At 39.0% G+C, this 22154-nt stretch overlaps 1 long non-coding RNA gene across 1 annotated transcript in view; it reads right to left on the bottom strand.

Moving 5' to 3' along the window:
- The window catches only part of LOC141985857 (uncharacterized), a 35193-nt gene extending 25316 nt beyond the window's left edge, over positions 1–9877 (bottom strand). Inside the window, exon 1 of the long non-coding RNA XR_012639038.1 lies at positions 9752–9877. This is a non-coding gene — a long non-coding RNA (uncharacterized LOC141985857). The remainder of the gene's footprint in view (positions 1–9751) is intronic.
- Positions 9878–22154: the final 12277 nt, after the last annotated feature.

The raw sequence follows: 22154 nt of genomic DNA, 5'->3' as shown, positions 1-22154 counted from the left end.
CTTCCCTGAATGAGAGGTGGTATTTGGAGCTATGAAAAGGAGGTGATCACTCTGGTGCCAAAAGTGTCAATAGAAACAGAATAATAATTAATAAAGAACAAGAGTAACCCTTTGCCTACCCAACTCGCACATTTAGAAAAAGTGACGAGTAGTAAAACGTGAGAGCAACTGCAAAACATCACAATTGTGAAGAACTCATTTAAAGTGAAACTCAGTGTCAGAGTAAAGGGTTTTGTTGGGGGAACCTACTCTATGTGAGCCCTGAAAGGAGTACAGAACTGCAATCTGTGCAATCTGACTGGAGCCACTACTTCTCACTACCTACTGAGTGTTCTTCCCATCAGCTATTTACAGCACAATCCTGCACCATTGCAATCAATGGACATTATGCCACCGAACTAAATGGGAGCAGGATTGATCCTATAGTGCCTCATAGCCCATGGTGACAATCCTTATGTAGAGTGGTGCCACACTCTTGCTTCTCTTCTCAACAGTCCTGCTGTAGATTTTAGCTGTATAGTGCACAGAATGATCCTGCATGCCAGAGATAGCTGCTGTAGAGCTTGGCTGTGTCTTAAACAGAGTGATCCTGCATGCCAGAAATGTTGTTTCTATGTTTTGGGTCTTTACTGGCCACCCAAGGACTACAGGATTTGGTCCTATAACATGATGCCATTGCAAATGAAGTATTTAGAAAAGAGTGTAATATGAAGCAAAAGAACCAATACATAACTATACAAATTATTTGCATTTTATTCCTGGAGGGGAACGGCACTGGCTGGGTTGTTTGGGCTCTCAGTTACAATCCTGAAGCTTGTTACTTCGAATCTCACTCATTCTCCCACTGGAACACGACCTCCAATGTGGTTGGACATGGTACTGGCTACATCACTCCCTTGTGTGCTGCTGGCCATGAAAATTGATGTGCCTTTGCCCGAAGAGCCCGTGGCTCAGAGGAAACTTTGGCTTTGACATTTTATTCTCTTTCTATAATTAAATGTCTTTGATGTAGGAGGATATGAAGTATATTTAAGTATTAAATTAGGGTGACAGAGGGAAATAAAACTGGAGGTAGATTCAATGGAAACATTTATTGTGTCATATATGGAAAAAAACATATAGTATGTATGTTTTGGTGGAACATAATATCCATTTCCCTTATTCCTGGGAGTCATCCCACTAAAGCTTTATTTCAGTTGTGTTTAGCAAAGTGAAAACAGCTAGAATTGCCATGAGCTGAGCATAGCTCAGACTTATTCTCCAACTCCAAGACCACTCCAACTCAGCTAGTACTCCTCATTCCTGACATGCATTTCAAATGCTGGATGTCTCACTGATATTCATAAAACTACTCACCTAAGTAAGAGGTACAAGATCTCGCCCATACTGTAACTTCTATTAGCATTAACAAGGGTTGCATCAACTATGTCTTTTGTTGCAAGAGCAAACGAGGCTCCCTTTCTCCTTGTGTTCTAATATGTTTAAAGCAGTTTGACTTAAGTAATGAAGAACCTTATGGCCATAAAAGTTTCCAGTGAAAATATTTAAGATCAAAAGGTACTGATCTATTTCTGCCTTTCATTCAAAGACTTACTTTAAGTGTTGGGTTATCTGGGAGGAATTTTATTGCAAGAACTTACACATCATCAGCCAGCTAATTAGGCCTTTTCCTGCAAAGCTGAAACTGAACATTTCATAGGTTTTTATTTTCTATTTATTTATTTAAAGGAAATGCTTTGAGAGTCTGCACATGCAAGTTTTATAATGGACATTTCTGAACATTCTGAAACTTCAAAAGGATTTTGTTCTATTTTAGACATTTATTGTTTTTCAAATATCCATTAATGTGTGGGATACGAGTGCTGCAAAAAGAGAACTGCTTGTTTATTCTTCCAGATCTGTACAACCTGCTTTTCCCATTCCTACTGTGAACTTCTTTGAACACCATTTCCATTAAGTATGCCAACTTTTTATATTTTGTGAGCCAAAGCCTCCTAATTTCAAAGCCAGGTTGCATCACCATGCAAGTTCAAGTTCTATTTTATACTTTAAGGATTACATTGATGAAATCTGACTCAGTTACCTTAGGGCTAAAAAGATTGAGGTTTTGATCGATGATCACTGTCAGCTTTAGCACACATTTACTTTAATCCTGCTAGAGTGTTGGAGCCATTTGGATTGTTTTTGCTGTAGTTAATTCAGGGTTTTGGACTGGAAACAATCCCTTAATTTTAATCATAAAAGTTTATTCATGTCAGCTACATTTTTGGCTCTATGAAAATTTTGATTAAATGTATAATATGTCATCTGCTCAGCTGTGCTTTGAGACCTAGGCAATTCTGTGTAACTTTTATAAAGTAATTGATTATGACTCAGTCAATTTTCAGTCAAACTACTTGCACGCACACACACCTGCCTTTGCATGTACAAAATATAGGACACTGACTTGAGAAGTTATGCTAAATAACTACAGTGCAGGAAACAATCAACAATGTAGAAAAATGGGAAGACACTCGAAATGAGGTGGAAAAGGATACAGGTTCTCTGTGCTACTCACATTCCAGCACTCTCAAAATATTCATAGGTTGTTGTGTTTTGTCCCTGCCCACACAAACACACAAAAGCAATTGGAACTTTATAAAAGAAGAAAGAAATACCATATCTGGTCAGTTCTTGTCCTTAGGAAAGTGCAGGATAACTAGAATTAGTTATTGGGCTGTACATAGCTCAGATTTATTCTGTACAAAACACAGTCATTCCACCTCATCCTGACTACAATACACTGCTGAACTGCATCTTGGGCCTCTCCAGAATACAGGCCTGAACATACCAAGTGGCAACAAATTGTGCAGCAGTTTGGTGATGTGAAGTACTGGCCTTTGTGGACTAGGATAAAATCAATCTATTTTTTCACTTGAAATTTATGCCCCATTTGAGTCCAGGTCTCCAAAAGTTAAGTGTACCTATCTACACATCTGTATGGTCACAGGCAAACCTCTTGATTACTACATTATTCATTGTAGAGGATAATATGTGAAGGTGAAAAATTTAAAAACACATGCAATAGTATTCCAAATGCCTGCTATTTATTATTTCCAAATTGTACATAAATATTGCTAGAATACTGTATTTGATTATCACTGAATTAAGAATACTAATACAATATTATGTTTCTCTTTCTGCAGTAAAATTTGTATTTCCATAACATACGCTGTAAGACATCACTTATTGTGACACAGGTCTTTATTCTCTTAAAGGAACACTACAGATTTTCTTCCTACGTTAATTTACCAAGTACAGTAAGTAATTATTTTTGGGTGAAATTTAACCAGATGCAGAGGCCTATGCAAAGCACTCTATACTGTAAGGCTGCACATGGCTGGCTGTTGGCAGAGCAGATACACAAAGTACCTCAAGCAGCTTGTATATATTGTGAAGAGAGACTGCATAGTCCTCATAGACACCATAGTTGAGGGAGTAGGATGACCAGACAGGAAGTGTGAAAAATCGGGACAGGGGATGGGGGGGTAATAGGCTTTTATATAAGAAAAAGCCTCAAATATTGGGACTGTCCCTATAAAATCGGGACAACTGGTCACCCTAGGAGGGAAGTGTGGGAAGGCGCCATAATAGCTTGTATTATGTAGATTCTACAATCATATCACCCTGTACAAGTAGCGTTGAAGGGGTGTGGCTGCTTCTAAAGTTGCAGCCACAGTGGGGGAGACTAAAGTGCAGTTCTACGCCATGAGCTTGGGTTCAGGTTGATAGATATCCCCTCTCCAGTCCCTTCCACACATATACTTCACATATTTAAAGCTCATTTATTTGGGTTTTATGAAGATGAACTGATCTTTATTACACAAGCCGAGTATTTTTGCCCATAACTTAATGTTCCTGTGTTGTTTTTTCTAAAAACAATCCCAGCTCATAAATTACACTACAATGCTGCAAACACACATGCGTTAGTAACTAACTTTTTGATTTCATGATCATTGATCTCATGTACACAAAGTTACTTGCGGGTGTAAGTATTTGCAGGATTTGGGATTATGGGCCAGATTTTCAAAGGTATTTAGATGCCTGAAGTTGCAGATATGTGCCTAGTGGGCACCTAAGCAGGCTCAGCAATCAGCACTCAGCTGGCATAACTTCTCAATGTGCAGCCAGACACACAGAATTCTATAGTGTATAGAAAAAAATACTGAGTTGAATGCATAATACTACATAATACTTGCACAAACCAAAAGCCTTGTTTACGGGCCCCAAGTTAACCTGTGAGATTTATGGAACGTGAAATCACACCTTCCCACGCTTCTGTCTTTGGAAATCTGCAGGCAACTGTGATATCAAATAGATGCCACTGTCTACAAGGAAATGAGTAATCTGAAGGTCCTTACCATCAGCCCTAGGGCTGAACAGGCATGCACAAATAACTAATAAAGTTCTTACTTCATCATTTCCACCTAAACAGGAAATACTACAGGTCATTTCAGCCAATGAGAAACAGGCACCTAGTTTGTGCAGGATCCTCAATGAAAATTTCAGTAGCCTAGAGGTGAAGGAAATTGGTTTAAAAAAAATTACCACAATTTACAGAGGTGTAGGGAATAGATGGCATTGGTCATAAAAAATTCTATTCTCCATTCGATAACCAGGTGCACACTTTCATGTTAAAATTGGGTTACATGACCACATCAAGTTTTGCTGTCACGCAACGGAAGTAATAGGTTTAAGAAATGGAGAAGTTCTTCTACACTGGGGAAAACTCTAAAATATTATCACAGCTAAGAAGAACTTCATTCAGCTCATCAGTTATTCATACATTTCTTCTGTTGTTTTACTTATAACCAAACTGTTTAAACATGCTCCCACACAACTCCTCTTCCCTTCTTTTCAGGCTTAGCCCACAGCCATGGTGACAGTGGGTGAGGAGCAATCCAGTAAGGAAAAATGGCGGAAGGGGGAGAAAGGAAATGGCTGAGGGGAAAAGGGGGGTTAATAAGGTAATGAGAAGAGACACAAGGGAAATGACAATAAAAGGGAAGAGAAGATTTCAAAAAAGAAAGACAGAAACAAGGAGAAATAGAAGCAGAACACGAAGAAGAGAAATCTACCTAAAAAAAAAATTGAATACTTTACCTCTTTTCTTTGTGTGAAAGAAGGACTGGGATAATGACTGAATATTACAATCCAGTTTAATCTACCTAAATGTCATAGGAATTAACAATAAAAATCCAGCGAAGCAAATTACCCTATGGAAGTATTGGCTACCTGGTTGCCATAGGTTAATTGATGTCCCTTTTAAAGGTGGGACCCTGGATATAAATAGAAAAGGAGTACTTGTGGCACCTTAGAGACTAACAAATTTATTTGAGCATAAGCTTTTGTGAGCTACAGCTCACTTAAGCGGATGCATTCAGTGGAAAATACAGTGGGGAGATTTATATACATAGAGAACATGAAACAATGAGTGTTACCATACACACTGTAACAAGTGAGTGGGATGTACAATAGGGGATGTGCAAGGGTTGAGATTCTGTTCCAGTTTAATGTCAAGTGTGACACAGCTATGTTGTGAGTTTCTGAAATACAGGACCAGAATTTGATTTACCATTTCAAAGAACAAAGGCAGAAATAAAGAATATTGTTTTGCAAATATAATAGCAAAGATATTGAAAATTAAATTAATGCATATTTAAGAAACTAATTTTAACCAGCTGAATTCTTATATTCTTCCAGTGGGTTGGAACTGTGTCCTTAAAATTACACACACAGCGTTTTCATTTTCAGTAGCAGTTGCTAGGATCCACTTCTGTTTCCTAGCAACCTAATTTTAACCTACTTTCTAAATACATCTCTTAAATGTGCAGGAATTAGTTTTAGATTTTTTCTAGGGAAATTATTTAGCTCTTTCATCAGTACAAAAATACACATATGCTAGTACATTAAGTATCTTTTCTATAGGAGCTTATTTAAAATTTGCTATTTTTTCCTGAAATGAAGTGCAGTGAATGGGAACAGAGTTATCAAAAAACCCTGGAGCACCATAGCTACTTCCTGTTTGCAGTCTTTTTGGTGCTAGCCTAATTATTCACTCCTTCTGTACATAAAATTATGTGCACTGGTCAATGAAAAAAATTGTTTCAATGGGAAAGATTCTTGGATAATGGAGAAAGATACTGGAGAACATTATGGCTGTTTAAGGGCTCAGTCTTCAGAGTTATATATATAGAATTGCAATGCTTAGAGGGATCTTCAGGGTGTCATATACTGAATATTAAAGCCCCTGCCATGCACTTAGGCATGCTCTGAACGCCTAAGAAAATGCATCTTATTTCTTTGCCCTATGAAGCCAAGAACTCTTTTATTTAAATTCATGACAAATGGATGGTGTATCAAGGGAACAAACTACTCCCCATAGCAGTACCATTCTCACAAGCGCTGTTTAGATATCATCTTTGTAAAATTGGAATCCTTTGTTCTTTTCAGAAGCAGAGCACTGGCTTCCCTCTAAGGATTAAGAGTGAGTAACTAAGTAAGGTGACAGTTTAATAAATTTTAAGTGGGACACTGTTTGCCTGGTCATACTGTTTTAATCCCCCGCCCCCCCCACACACACATTAAACAAATGAAATGAAGTAACATAGAGTTGTTTGTCTCCCATACTAAGCCTCCTGGGGGCAGGCAGTCTCCACGAGGATCCCCGCATGGAGTTCCTCCGCCATCATGTCAGAAGAGATGGGTGGGGTTTGCCTCCCCACGGGAAATCTGACATATCCCAGGGAATCTGAAGGATGCCTGGACTATCCATGTGGTGGCACTATTTCTCTGTCTCAATGATCACCCCCAATCCTTGGCAGTAGGTCACAGAATGGAAATCCAGAATGACTTCAGTAGAATTACAGTGGTATTACTGAGATCAAAATCTGGCTCTGAATACTTGTCTGAACGACGCAAACCTACAGAGATCCCCACCAAGTCTTACAGCCTTCTGTTCTCACAGAGCTCACCCTCCAGTAGGGTCTAGAGACAGATCCTTCCTACCAACAACCATGTATCTCCCTTCCTAGTGTAATTTCCCTGGGGGGAAATGTTCTTTGATGGAACCCAAGCCATATTCCCCCTTGGTTTATTGTGGGATTGTTTCTCTTCCAACATACCATGTCTAAGAATATAAGACAAAATGCCTTTCCCTGACTGTCACGAGTACATGTGGTAGGCTCAGTCCATCAGGGATCCAAAAGAAATACCACGTGGCTGCAATCATATAATAAAAATCAGCTAGTCAAGCTTGCACCTCAAAAATGCACTACGGAAAACTGACTCTGACCAAACAGTTGCCAGAGAAAAGCAATGGGGATATGCCCAATTTCAGTGACACTTTTGCTGACTTTTTTTTTTTTAAATGCTACATTTTTGTGAAAGTTCCATGAAATCAATATTGGCAAATCCTCCCTCCTGGGGCCCAGAACTCAGGCTCCAGCCCAGCCCTGAACATCCACACAATAATTTTACAGCCTTGCAGTCTGAGCCCCGCAAGACTAAGTCAACTGACCTGGGCCAGCTGTGGGAGTTTAATTGCTGTGTAGATGTGCCCTCTGAGTACTTTTTCCAGACCCGAAGAAGAGCTCTGTGTAAACTTGAAAGTTTGTCTTTCTCGCCAATAGAAGTGGGTCAAATAAAAGATAAAAGTCACCCACCTTGTTGGACTCATTAACATCTGTGAAAACCACTGACTTCCTATTACTGAGCTTTAAATATACTTGATGAATCTGGGACAGGAACAAACAGATCTAGGAGTAGAGAAACACAGCAAACATTCACATATATCTTTGGCTACACTGCTAGAAAGCTGCTGCTCAAAGTGAACAGCTGTATGTAGTTCAGTAGGGACCTGATCTAAACCTCACTGAAGTCAATGGAAAGACTCTTATGGACATCATTGTACTTTGGACCAGTCCGCAAATACACAAATAATATACTTACTCTACCACTGCTGATACAGTAAAGAGGGTATGGCTTGCAAGGAGAAAGAGAGAGTTAGGCAACTAGGAATACGTAGAATCCACAGAGCCATGAGAGACAAAGAGATATTCTAAAAGGCTTCTGGACATATGGGAAAACATTTGAGGACAGTAAGAAAACATGAAAATGGGCTAAGATAGAATCACAGTATTTCCTTCATTTCAAGCTGCTGATTCTTTTCAAGAGTGACAGCTGTTGTGAAGGGTCACACAAAAGCCTATGAAGCCTTATTTGGTCATTGTAAGAGTATAATAACTGATTTACAGACTTTTAAAAATACAATTCTAAAATTAAAACCAGACTGGAAGTGTGTGATTCTCATAGGGGCACTAATATTCTAAAGGCAGAATTTGATACACAATTTAATCCACTAGATTCAAAATCCAGGTCCAGCAATAGAGAATAATAAAACAATAGTACCTAGCTCTTATATAGCACTTTTGATCAGTAAATCTCAAAACACTTTACAAAAGAGGCCAGTATCATTATCCACTTTTTACATGGGAAAACTGAGACTCAGAGAGGTTGAGTCAGGAAATAGCTTTATGAAAACAACCCAGAATAACACTGTTTTTATTGGCTTAACAGAAAACTGGTACTTTTAATTTTTCCCTGTCTATTTGTTATAAGGAGGACATAGACACAGTCTCTATTTTTGAAAGCTTGACCAAACTCTGAAGACATACCTTTAAACTAATTAAGCATGCCAAGAGCATTCATCTTTTACTCTGCAAACTATTAGTCATAATACAGAGCAATTATATATAATGAGGCCATGTGATTCCTTCAAGTATGAACTCAACTCCCTGGAAAGAAGGAAAAAGGGGATGAAATTCTGAGTGATTTTGTTGTTGCAGATACATCCAAAACTTCCTATTTGCCAGAATGAGTAAATTTGTCTCTCTCGGATTAAATATTATAAGATTTCCATATGTACGAAATATGTATTATGTTAACAGCTAGTATCCTGGGATTAGATCTTTTGGCCCATATTCTCCTTTCACTTACAGTGCCTTCAGACCTATATAACTCACTTGGCTGTAGTGGAGTTACTTCTGCTTTAAACTGGCATAAATTAGAACAGAATCAGGCCCTATGTCTTGGTTCAGACTATTAGTCAGATATTTCTTCTCTGTTCAGGTGCAATCTCAGAACCCTTGCTCATTCCCTTGCTGGTCTGAATATGCCTACTTAAGTTAATGGGACTACTGGCATGGGAGTAAAAAGATTATTTTACTATCAAATATAACTATAGTATGACCACATATCCTTTTAACATTTCTAACAGGATGCATGAAAATGCACTGAGCAGCAGATAGTCTTTTTGATGACGAAATGGCATGAGTAATAACCTTAGCATAGATTTAATGTGATCCTGATACTCTGACATTCTTGTTTCCATGGCAACACTTGCAACATTTTATTATCGTAAGATCTTCCACTGAAGAAATAAGACTACACAAAGGTAATTTGAAGAAAAATACACATACACACACAAACAGACAAAACCAACCTGTACAAAGATCCTTTGGGCTTTAATTCAATCAAGCATGCTCAGACTCGTAGTCATGAAAACATACCTCTTCAGACCTCCTAGAGAGGTTTTGCATGTGCATTGTCATTCATCTATTATGCTCAGGATGAAAGCTTGAAAAGGACACATGAAAGCTGTCTATATTTCTAAATTTCAAAAACCACAAAACAAACTGCACAAGTTACTCACATGTGTGGGTGTTCGCAGGATCATGGCCTCCGACAGCCTTGCTAGGGTAAGGTGTGTGGTGGAGGGAACTGAATGGAGTACTTCTGCACCTGTGTTTCCCAGCTGGCAGCGTGGATCCTTGGGGCTGGTACCAGTCACCACAATTTAGAGTTATCCTGAAGCTGCTCTGAGTTATACTAGGAGAAAATTGGCTTCCAGCTGGCCCAAGATCAGGGGAATACCCGGAATGGTAGCATACAGCCAAATGCACATGCCTTATATATATTTGTATCCAGTGTTGACAACTCTCATGATTATATTGTAAGTCTTGTGTATTTGTAGTTTTTCTTAAAGCCCCAGCTCCTAGAGTCCTGGGGTTACATGAGTCTCTCCGGGTTTTTACAATAAATAAATAATCAAGTTTCTGTCACTCATGGTTGTGGAGAAAAGCTTGACCACACGAGCCCTAAGGCTCAAAATTCAAAGGGCAAATAAAAAGAAACCAGAATTTTTTTTTTTTTAATATTATGCTATTTTGGGGCCTGACTCATGATTTTTGAATGTTCAATTTGGCAGTTCAGTGCCTATTTCCCACTCGTCTCCACAGTTTAAATGTCATTTGTCTTCTTGGACCCTGATCCTGCAAACACTCATGCATGTGAGTAATTTTATAGACAAGTAGTCCCAAGGACACGACTCACATGTGTAAAAGCCAGACTGATGCACTTAACTCTTTGAAGATTAAACCTGAGACTGTAAAATCCTCCGAGCAGGAGTGTTTGCAAAGATCCTAGCACAATATGGCCCCAGTCCTTTTTAGGGCTGCTGGACAGTGATACAATACAAATGTTAAAAATAATAGTAATATGAACCAAAGGCTAAAACGTGTGGACATAAAACGTGAAATAATGTATCATGAAAAATTGTTATTAGATATGTATTCAGCTACATATCAATGTTCATAATTATTCTGTAGCAACTCTCTCTGTCTACGATTGGAGCCTAAAATGCTGTAAATTTCTTTTGCCTACTGCGCTTCACAAATTATTTTTCTTTTCATTACAGGCAGCGTAGCTGGTTACGCAGTGAAAATTTTTGCCTAGTGGAAGACATTTTGTACTTCCTGGCAGTTGAAATACTGTGTTCACCTGTTGATTTGTGGAATGTTATTAATGTGCTGAAGAATTCTGCAACAGCAAACTAATCCACATTTCCAGCTGAGGTTATAGACACTGGGCAAATGACAGAAACAGTGTATGCATTGAAATGTCTCTTCAGCTTTCTTGCATTTAGTGATCTGGAGGCTTTTCTGGTGTCCAAATTAAAAAATATATATGTCTAGTTATATGTCCTCAGAATGAATAACAAACTATACATCAATCTTACACAGTCTATTCATGTTTCTTGGTCTTAATGATGTATATGCACCAGGTATTAGTAATATTAGTCTCCCTGTTATAGGGTACATGTATGTTGTATGTGTTGCTTAAACTGAGCCTAACACATATACATCAGAAGCAGAAAGCCTGCCAAACAGTCAGTGGGGCCATTGGATGGCTGAGGTGCTAAAGGAGCACTCAAGGAAGACAAGGCTGTTGCAGAGTAGCTAAATGAATTTTTTGCATCGGTCTTCACTACAGAGGATATAAGGGAGATTCCACACCTGGGCCATTCTTTTTAGGTGACAAATCTGAGAAAATGTCCCAAATTGAGGTGTCAGTAGAGGAGATTTTGGAACAAGTTGATAAATTAAACAGTAATAAGTCACCAGGAACAGAAATACTAACTGTGGTATGTAACCTCTTACTTAAATCAGCCTCTGTACCAGATGTCTGGTGGATAGATAATGTAACGCTGATGTTTTTCAAACAAAAGGCTCTAGTGGTGATCCTAGCAATTACAGGCCTAACTTCAGTACCAAGCAAATTGGTTGAAACTATAGTAAAGAACAGAATTAGCAGACACACTATGTTTTGGAGAAGAGTCAACATAGCTTTTGTAAAGGGAAATCATGTCTCACAGATATATTAGAATTCTTTGAGGGAGTCAACAAGCATGTGGACAAGGGTGATCCACTGTATCTAGGTACTTGGACTTTCAGAAAGTCTTTGATAATGTCCCTCACCAAAGGCTCTTAAGCAAAATAAGGCATCATGGGATAAAAGTGAAGGTCCTCTCATGGATCAGTAGCTGGTTAAAAAATAGGAAACAGAGCAGGAATAAATGGCCAGTATTTGCATTTCAGAGAGTAAATGGCAGCTTTTCCCAAAAATCTGTACTGACACCTGTGCTGTTCAACTTATTGATAAATGATCTGGAAAATAGGGTGAACAGTCAGATTGCAAAATTTGCAGACTATACAAAACTCCTCAAGATAGTTAAGTCCAAAGCTCACTGCAAAGAGAGCTCACAAAACTGGGTGACTGGGCAACAAAATGGCAGATGAGGTTCTATGTTGCGAAGTGCAAAGTAATACACCCTGAAAAACACAATCCCAACTATACATACCAAATAATGGAGTCTAAATTAGCTGTTACCATTCAAGGAAGAGAACTTGGAGTCATCAATGACAGTTGTCTGAAAACATCTGTTCAGTGTTCAGCAGCTGTCAAAGAAGCTAACAGAATGTTAGAGCCATCAGGAAATGGGTAGATAATAAGACAGAAACTATCAAAATGCCACTATTCCAAATCTATGGTATGCCTACACCTTTAATACTGAGTGCAGTTCCGGTCGCCTCATCTAAAAAAAGATACATTAGAATTGAAAAAAGTACAAAGAAGGGCAAAGAAAATTATTAGGGGATGGACACATAACACAAGAACTAGGGGTCACCAATGGAATTATTAGGCAGCAAGTTTAAAACAAACAAAAGGAAGTACTTCTTCACACAACACACAGTCAACCTGTTGGAACTTGTTGCCATGAGATGTTATGAAGGCCAAAAGTATAAGCGGGTTCAAAACAGAACTAGATAAGTTCATGGAGAATAGGCCTATCAATAACTATTTGCCAAAATGGTCAGGGATGTAACCTGATTTCAGAGTTATGAACAACCTCCATTCCCGAGATGTCCATAACTCTGAGATTCTACTGTAATATAATCTAGTGGTTACTAATAGAACCTTTTATTATGTATCTACTTTTGATGTTTAATACAGAGATAATACCTTTGCTTATCAAAATTCTCTCATCAGCCTCATTTTAAAGTACTGAGTGCTGCCATCTTGGACGCTCATTCTTGGAAATTACCCCCACACCTCAAAAATAATATTACAGTTGACCTGACTGGCTGCTAATGCAATATGATCCCCAGAATTACTGAATTTCATAAGAGAAACGTCTAATTATGAATCCAACAGAAACCAGGATGCTCTTTTCAGTGTGAAGTACCTATAGGAGAGCATATATGATGAGTATCTACAATCAGTCCAATTTCTAATGAAACTGAGCTGTTAATGTATACATATTGGATTTTTCAAACAGTCTTGACTTTTGAATCTTTGCCAAAAGTGTACCTCAGTGATAGACTGGAGGATCTTAAGCTGGGACTTTTGGGGTCTTTTCCTAGTTCTACCACTGACCAACAGTGTGACTTTGTGCAAATCACTTAGCTTCTCAGCGTTTGATGTATGGATGTAATAAAACTTACCTACATCACAGGGAAGTTATGAGGATTCATAAATTAAGGTAACATATATCCATGTACAACATCCACTAGAGTGTTTGGGAGCCCCACATAATTCTCTCTGAAATCCCTTAATATTTGTACAGAATTTTCCGGTGAACAGATTCCACTCCAAATGGGCCTTTCCTTAGGTTTCTTTTTCTAAGGAAATAATAACAATCATAAAAATACATAGAACTTTTCACTCACAAATTTCAACTGCTTTACACAGGATTATCTCCATTTTATGGTGGAAATAATTGTTACATTATTACTATTCATAATTTTAGGAATATCTTTGATTTGTTAATATTCAATAACTAAAAATATCTCCCTTTTATCTCTTTGCCAAACAGAAATACTGCATATTTCCCATCAGGCTCCTCGGCTGGAGCAAAAGGATTCCCCATCAGAACTGTCTCCCATCATGGGCCTGAATCATACCACCAACCAGTTGGACTTTATTCCTATCACTAGACAAAATGTCACCTCCCATCATTGTCTAAGAACTGATCATCGATCAGTAGGTCCAACAGTACCAAAGGCTTAGACAAGCCCCCTTTAAAAACAGACTGTGTTCCTGTCCTTCCTTCTCTCTGCTGGGGCTGGAGACCTACATTTTTTTTTATTTTTATTTTTTTTGGTATGTGTTTTTCAAAGAAGGCTTTTCTTTTGCCTTTAAGCAGAGAAAGGAAAACCATTTCAGGATTGACTCATTTTTTATTTTATTTAAACCACCTGTCATAGTCAACCCATTGTTTATAATTGCCAGCAATTACCATCTCACTGTTTAATTCCAACGCTTGCTTTATTTGTGACTTCCATATTGATTACCACTCCAGGAGTCATGGTCTAGCGCACCTTTTTATTGTCTGTGCTGCGTTGATGGGCGATCTCTGTCGGTAGCCAGCTTAACTCAAAAGTTTATGCTCTGTCTTACATCCACGAACAACATGATAGTTTCTAAAAATGGTTTCAGAGCGGTCACTGGCACTGAATACAACAGATATGACAGAAGAACTGACTGCAGCAAATTTTTCTTTACTTCTCCAAAACACAGCTCTAGAGGGAAGCTGTATCAGTAAGTCCTTTCTATCCGTTGGGGGGATCTTTATCTAATTCAGAACAGAGAACATGCCCTGTCCAATCTGCAGATGCTGCCTGTCATACAAATAAAGGAGGCAAAGCCTTATGCTAACAGTGAATAAACTGCAAATATAAACATTTACATCAGAAAAGCAGAAACCTTGCATTCTGATTTTCAGACTTTCCATAGCAAGCACCAGTGTCGCACTCATGGAAAGCAAAGAAGGACACTGGTTTTCTATTATAGGTGGGGCAGGTAGCACCACCTATTGTTAAGGTTGCTGGATATATCCCATTATAAGACCCCCATTTTCAGTTGCTTATAACTTTGCAAAACTTGAACTGTTCGGGTTGAAATTTTCCATGCTGGGCGTCTGCCACAGGCTGAAATTCACTAGAAAATCTCAGCCAAATTTGTTAAGCCATTTCTGAGGCTAGACAAAAAGGACATCTTTTTGATCATGTTAAACTTTTTGGCAACCTGCTCTTTGAGAATCTCTAACACCTGCATGCTTTGGAGCAGGGACTTGAATTTTGGGAGGGGTGGGGGTGGCTTTTGAATCAGGGATGGGCCTTTTGCTGTTATGTGAAAATCCTCTTAACATTTGGCCACGTTATAAGTCTTTAAACTTATAACAAGTCAGTTCACATCTACTCAGTAGAGACTTGTTAGAGATTTACAGCATCCACACTGAACATGGTCTCTAGCCTGAAGGCTGCAGAGCCATAGGCAAGATAACCTGAAATTGCAGTTTGAGGTGCTGTAGGGCAGAGTCAGAGATGGGGTCAAGGCCAGAACTTGGACCCAAGAGTAAGAAGCTTTTCTCTCCTGTGTTCTCAATGACCTCCCTACTGGGCCTAGGCAGTGTATTAGAGGAAGATGCTAATTTGAATACAGAGAGGACCACAGCAAGACCTGCAGGGTAAAGAAAGGGAGTAGATTGGGACAAGGAGTCTGGAGTGGGGTGGGAGACTGGGACTGAAGACCTTCCAGAAGAGGGAAGGGAGACTGGGAGTTGGATGGATGGGGGGAAGAGGGCAGATCTGAGACTAATTGGGCAAGGAGACTGGGAGATAGGGGGACAGAGGAGACTTGGATTTGGGGAGGGAAATGACAAGACAGAGATGCAGTGCATGGGAGACCAAGACCACACAAGTATACTGGAACTGGGAAACAGTGGGGCAGGAAGAGTGGGGACAACAGATACAGTGAGGATCAGGATGCAGATGGAGAAGTGTGAGTGACTAGTCAAAGAACCTTGGGCAAGGAGCCAACGAGGGGATGGGATATTGATATTGGGCACGAATGCCAAGGAGGAAGGCTGGGATTAGAACCAGTGGGGAGTGACTTGACAGAGGGGAGGGACAAAGACACATCAGATACAGAGTTGGGAGGCAGGGAGCTGGGACTGGATGAGCAAGAAAACTGGGGACAAGGAGCAAGGGGGATTAAGAGGGAACTGGAGTGGCTGGGCAAGAAAAATGGCACTGGGAATGGGGAAGAAAAGACTGGGACTGGGATGTAGAGCCCAGACGAGGACACTAGAACTAGCTAGGCAAGGGGAATGGAACATAAGAATGGCCACACTAAGTCAAACCAATGGCCCATCTAGCCTATCCTGGCTTCCAACAGTGTCCAGTGCCAGATGCTTCCGAGGAAATGACTAGTACAAGGCAATTTATCAAGTGATCCATGCCTGTCTTCCAGTCCCAGGTTCTGGCCATCAGAGGTTTAGGGATGCCCAGAGCATAGGGTTGTGATAAGATGAAAAGCCTGAGAACCGGAGACTGAGACTGGCTAGGTGAGGACAGTGGGTCTGGTAAGAGACAGGACTGGGCCAGGGGATGGGAGAGCAGGGGACAAGCTTCTGTGTGTGTGTGTGGGGGGGAAACAGGCAGAAGAGTCTGAGCCCACTTGAGCACACTCCCCTCCAGAGCCTTGACTGGATGCCACATTCCTGAGTCTCACTATTCCTCTGCTGCCAGCAAATTGTGAAATCCATTGGCAAAGTGTCTCATCCTCCTCTGGTGCTAGTCCACACAAAGGATGACAACTTACTACTGCTCTTAGTTACTCCTTTAACTCAAGAAGCAGAGTCCATGTGGTGGATCTAAAGGTTCCCACCTGCTAATGACCTGTGTCAGTGTCAATATGGTCTTACATGATGAATTTTTGTTGTTCAGATTGCTTTTTTAAATACCTAGGAAATTACACACAAAAAACTACATTAAAACAGTAAAGTTGCAAAGTGAAGTTTTCATACATTAGGAAATGCCAGAATTAAGGTGTTGGTGTTACCATAATTTGTCCCCCTTGTGCATATGCATTATGGTGCAAGGGTCCTGTGGGGGGGAAAAGTATATGTTCATTTTAAATTAAAAACTGTGTCATAATGCACAGGCAACTTTGAAACTTACTATCTTTTGAGTATTTAAATTTGCAACCTTAAAATTAATAGAGGTAGAGGGGTATGTGTGTGTGAATATATTTAGTTTCAGTTTGTTCATCATCAGTTGGGAAACCCTTGTCTTCAGCACAGGATCACGTTGTGTTGTGCTTCAGTATTTGGGGCATGATCCAAAGCCCAAGTGAAGTTAATGGGGATCTTCCCATTTACATCAATGGGTTTTGGATTAGGCAAACAGACAGACAGTCTGAAAGACAGAGTATCACATTACTTGGTGGCTGTTTTCTTGTTGCTGTATATTTCCCCCCTTTATATTATGTGTATTTCATTCTATTCACCATTCTAAAATTATAGAATATCTATTATTGCAGCAGCAAAAACAAAATACCTTCTTTTAAAATAAATAAATCAAGGGAACCTGTAGTTTGTAGGTAGGAATAAAACTTCAAATAGGAATTACAATTTATTATGATTTATTTGCACATTGTTGATATTGCATTGATTTACCATAAGATATTGGGGAAAAAAAACCATGTCCTCTAAGGCAAAGGACATATAATTTTTTATTAATAAACAAAAACTATCCTCACTTGTAAGAGGAAAACAAAAGGTAATCTATTGAAACCTGTGGAGGATAAGTATCAGTATGACTGTGTATGGGTGTACAGCAGCTGCCATCTATAGCTTATGCTTACAGTATGCCAAATAGTGTGTGTCTATCCTTATAGTATGCCAAAAACAGTGTCTAATGTGCTTGCTGTTTTATGACAATAAAATATTATTTCAAAGATCATTAGCTCTTAAACTCTGATCACGAAATCCTGTAATTGCAAACTGAAATTAAGTTTTATACATTGCTTCTGCATTGCGTCTTATTATTTGATGCAAAACCCTCTGAGAGACTCATCGACCTTAGTCACAGTGGACTTTGAATCAGACCCTAGATACGTTGGTTTTAGCTATGAAATTAACATAACAGCAGAAGTCAATGACGAATGGATGGGAAACCAGATACCTAGTTTACTAATATATACATTCAATCTGCTCAGCCCTACAATCTTTATTTTTAAAATAAAGTTGACATTGAATTGATGATGGAGAGCATCCAAATACATTGTGGCTTCAGTTCATGAGTAGCATGTATGTTATAAAAAGGGGGAAACTAAATTACTTGGTCTGATCTTACTTAGAATTTGCTCTTGTGCAGGGCATTGTTCACTGTTACTATGCAACTTTGTAATTCTGCCCACACACTATGATTGTTGTTGCCACATTATGATTTACGTTGAATGTTTAGGTTGTTACAGCTACATAGTTCAAAATGGTAATTAATTGGAGTCACTCAGCATTTCTGAATCAAATACTTTTTTCTGCAATATTTGGCTTTAAAAAAATGAAAAAGAGAATTTGTTTATGAAACATTTCAGGCTTTATAAAATTCTGTTTTTTCAAAAATGTTAGGGGGAAAAACAACAATGAACAAAGAATAGCCTTATGTTTGTTATGCTGTTCTTTTGGCTTCAGGTTTTATTTGTTTTTTTACATTTATTTGTACAGCCAATTTTGATTGGTCCAGCTGTGGCAGGACTTTTTCAAAATTTTCCCATAACCCACATTTTCTTCAGAAACTGGAGTAGTCCCCAGCCTGTCTTTGAGGCATTTTCAGTCCTGCACATAAAAATACATTAGAGATGGGCCTGCTTCTTGTCTCCATCCAAACACATATTACACTGTTTCTTGTTTTACATAACCTCTACAAGAGCAGCTCTCTGCATCTGTCTTTGTTTCCAGCTGCTTCTACAGGGATCCAGGCTCTTCCCGAAGAGGCTGGATGCCTATGACAACAGGAGGCGATGACTTAGAACCTAGATCAATCAACTAAGAGTTGCTAATACTTAAAAAAGAACAAGAGGGAGGGAACAGGAGCCACACTCAGGGACTGAGTTGCCAACCACCAGTGGGAGAAGGACGTACAGGGGAGTAGGGAATGAAAGAGCGATGTAGTTTGTTCAATGGAGCCAGGAGAGAAGAGGGACAGGTGACATGTCCAGGTGAAGAGCCAAGTGACAGGGCAGTATGTGCAGGGGAAGAGGAGGATGAGTGGTGCAGGTGACAGAGAAAGATGTACAAGGGGATCAGTGAGTAGAGGAAGGGGGAGATGAAATGTAATGCACCAACTGCCTGAAAGTATATGAGGGTGGTGCTTTAATTGTAATCTATCTCAAAAGAATACCACAGTAGCTTCTCTGAAATGCTCTCCCCACTCCCTGCCTAAGAGACCTGGGTTTGATTCCCTGACTTGAGGTAGGTTTGATTCCCTGACTTGACCCTGTGTCAGGTAATGGCTGACAACTTTGGAGAGGTAGTTGACTCTGATTGACATAGGTATAAAATGGGAAGAAAGCGGCAGTATCTTGATATTATTCAACAGGGACCTTATATGCCAATATAAGGATAGATAAGCTCCAAAGGGTAATTCAGACCAGTTCTCAGACACATACATAGCTGACATAAGGGCTCAAGGAAGCATAATTAAAATAGATTTTAGGAAGTGGGAGGTGTAAATAATGGAGCAACTCTTGTTCAGTGAATTTTTAAATCCACGCCAGATTTCATTAGTGACTCGAAGGGGGTCTAAATAAGAGGAATTACACTCTGAGGAAAATGGATGAAGGTGCAAAATTATATAATCTTAGAATCAACTCTGAATTTAGCCTTGTGGGTAGACTGTGTTAGCAACCAAGAAAAAGACAAAATGTGCGTAGTCTGTGACCCTGATAATAGCTCTCTGTATATGTTACTTACAAATTAAGGTTCAGAACTGCATGATTCCTACTAGCACTAGAACACTGTAGGTGGACGTACGAAGGACACCTGTGGAGAAATATGCATAAGCAAGCACATATAGTTCCCTGCATTTCGAAGGATTTAATAAACAGCAGCATGATGCTTTAGGGCCCCCTCAAAGAGAGCAATTGCTGACATGTTCAGAGCTGTTCTGTCAAGAGCTGTGTTTTTACTGAACTTCATCATGACCTTGAATGCAAATCAAAGTGGGATGGATCTATCCCAAAGATTTATTGCCAAGGTTTGCTCCAGCCTTTTCTTAATAAGCTGAGTTAAAAATAAGTTAGACAGCTCGTTAGTTATACTACAATCCATTTCCCCTGTAATTTTGGGGATGGCAAATGCCCTTGTTATTCTTAAAGCAGCATTTCTCTGCTGTGCAATACCCACCATACCATGAAAATCAGGCTAGTCCTTTCTCCACTGGCTGCTTAAAGAGCACTAATCACCCCATGGACTATTTCTCTCTCTCCTTCACCAAACTGCATCAACTACTTTCAGCAGTGCCACTCTCCATTTTAATGAGGATTGCCTACTTCTTTGATTTGTCTTACTTCTTCTCCTCCAATTATTCTTTCAGAGCTCTTAGTCGAATCCAAACAACCTTCCTTTTCTGTATTTGGATAGACTGCAATATAAGAGAAAGGAAATATTTCAGAAAGTTACCTCACTGGAAACACCACAGAAAAGAATTCTTGTGGCATTTCCATTAGATGTGCTCTGTGAAGGAATAGTTTTTCCTTCAAGGAATTTTCCGCTAAATTGCTATGAGAATACTATTTCTCTTGACACTTCCCTTGTACAGTAGCATATTTTTATTCAGCTTTTCTAAAGAACATTCTAAAGAGCAAAAAGACTATTTCCCCTCTCTTTTACTTCTCTGTTTGCTCAGTAGCCAACCACAACCATCACTAACTGGTTATTTTTTACATTTCATCTACAACTATGCATTTTAAAAGCAAAATTATCTCTCTGTGAAGGATTGTAATTATTTCCTTTATCACTAGGCCCTTCATTTGCTTTGGTCACTACAACTCTGCACTCCTTATTGCTTACTCACCACTCGCCTCCCATCCCCAAATTGAATGGTCTTGAAAACCAAACAAAAGCAGAGAGGAGAACATTTCAAATACGGCCATTTCACACTAATATAGTGAACTCTGCTCCCAAAATGAAAAAGGAATATAAAAGGTTTGTATACAGAGATGCCAAAATTTTCAAATCTGGGAGCCTACAGTTAAGCACCTCAATCCATACTTAGGTACTTAAATACTTAAATATCAGGCCATTTAAAGATGCTGAGCACCCTCAACTCTCAGACCTCAGTGGGATTTGGGAGTGCTCAGTACTTCTGAAAATCAGGCCTGTTATACGAGACACCAAATTTTAGGCCTCCAGTCATTTGAACATTTCGGCCATAGTCACAGGAGAAAATACATAAGAAATGCTTTGTAGATGTCTGAGAATACAAAGTGACAAATTTAGCCCAAAGACGGTGGAGTTGTGGCCACTTACGCTACTGCTGAATTTGGTGTGATATTTGTTTTTTAGCTGAACTTTGTATGGCCTCCAGGAATATTTAAGAATGGGGCACCATATAAATAAAAACACATTAATTGTCATCACTATAGTATCTTAAAAAGCTAAGCATCTGCCATGGATGTTAACTTTTAAAAAGGAGAGTCCCCCAGTGATCTGCACTTTCTCAAGTGTCTGGAGAATTTAAATAATTAATAATTCTCTGAAGTGGGAAACACTTAAGCCAATGAATTCATCAGTCTTCAGAATTCTAGTTCCAGCTGAACCAATGATTTGCTGTGTAACCTTAGAAATGCCATTTCCCCTCTTATAAATTAGTGATGATGATGCTGAGTGGGATTTGAAAATTGCTCAACTGGACTTGTGCTTCTAAGTCACTTAGGTACTTTTCAAAATCCCACTCACTGACCTTACAACACAGGATATTTGTGGGGATTTATTACATACACGTTATAAAACACCGTGGAACCCCAAAACACTAAGTATTGTTACTATTTAAATTAAAAATATTACACATGAATTATTCACTCAGAAATGTAGACTTTCTAAACCAGGCACTTTCAGAAACATAAGTTTGTTTGAGTGAAACTGAGGATTGGGAAATTAAGTCCTTTTTTGAAAGATTGAACATGGCATAAAAACTTGATTGATTAGTAAAGAATATTCCTCAATATTTTAAAAAGGAAATGTCTAATATTAAAATGACTCTTCTACAATTATGAACAAGCCCATGCCAGCTCTAATTGTGGTCAATACAGAAACAGAATCAAGAAAGGATTTTTTTTTAAATTGTGTTTTGAAAGATACCATGGTTAGCAGAAGAACTTGCAAAACAATCATGAAAACTCTTAATAAAGAAACCCTCCTTTATATTATT

This window comes from Natator depressus, chromosome 4, assembly GCF_965152275.1.
Source record: "Natator depressus isolate rNatDep1 chromosome 4, rNatDep2.hap1, whole genome shotgun sequence".
Lineage (NCBI taxonomy): Eukaryota > Metazoa > Chordata > Testudines > Cheloniidae > Natator > Natator depressus.
Note: the sequence above shows the minus strand (reverse complement) of the source record. Positions and strands in the feature narration are given on the sequence as shown.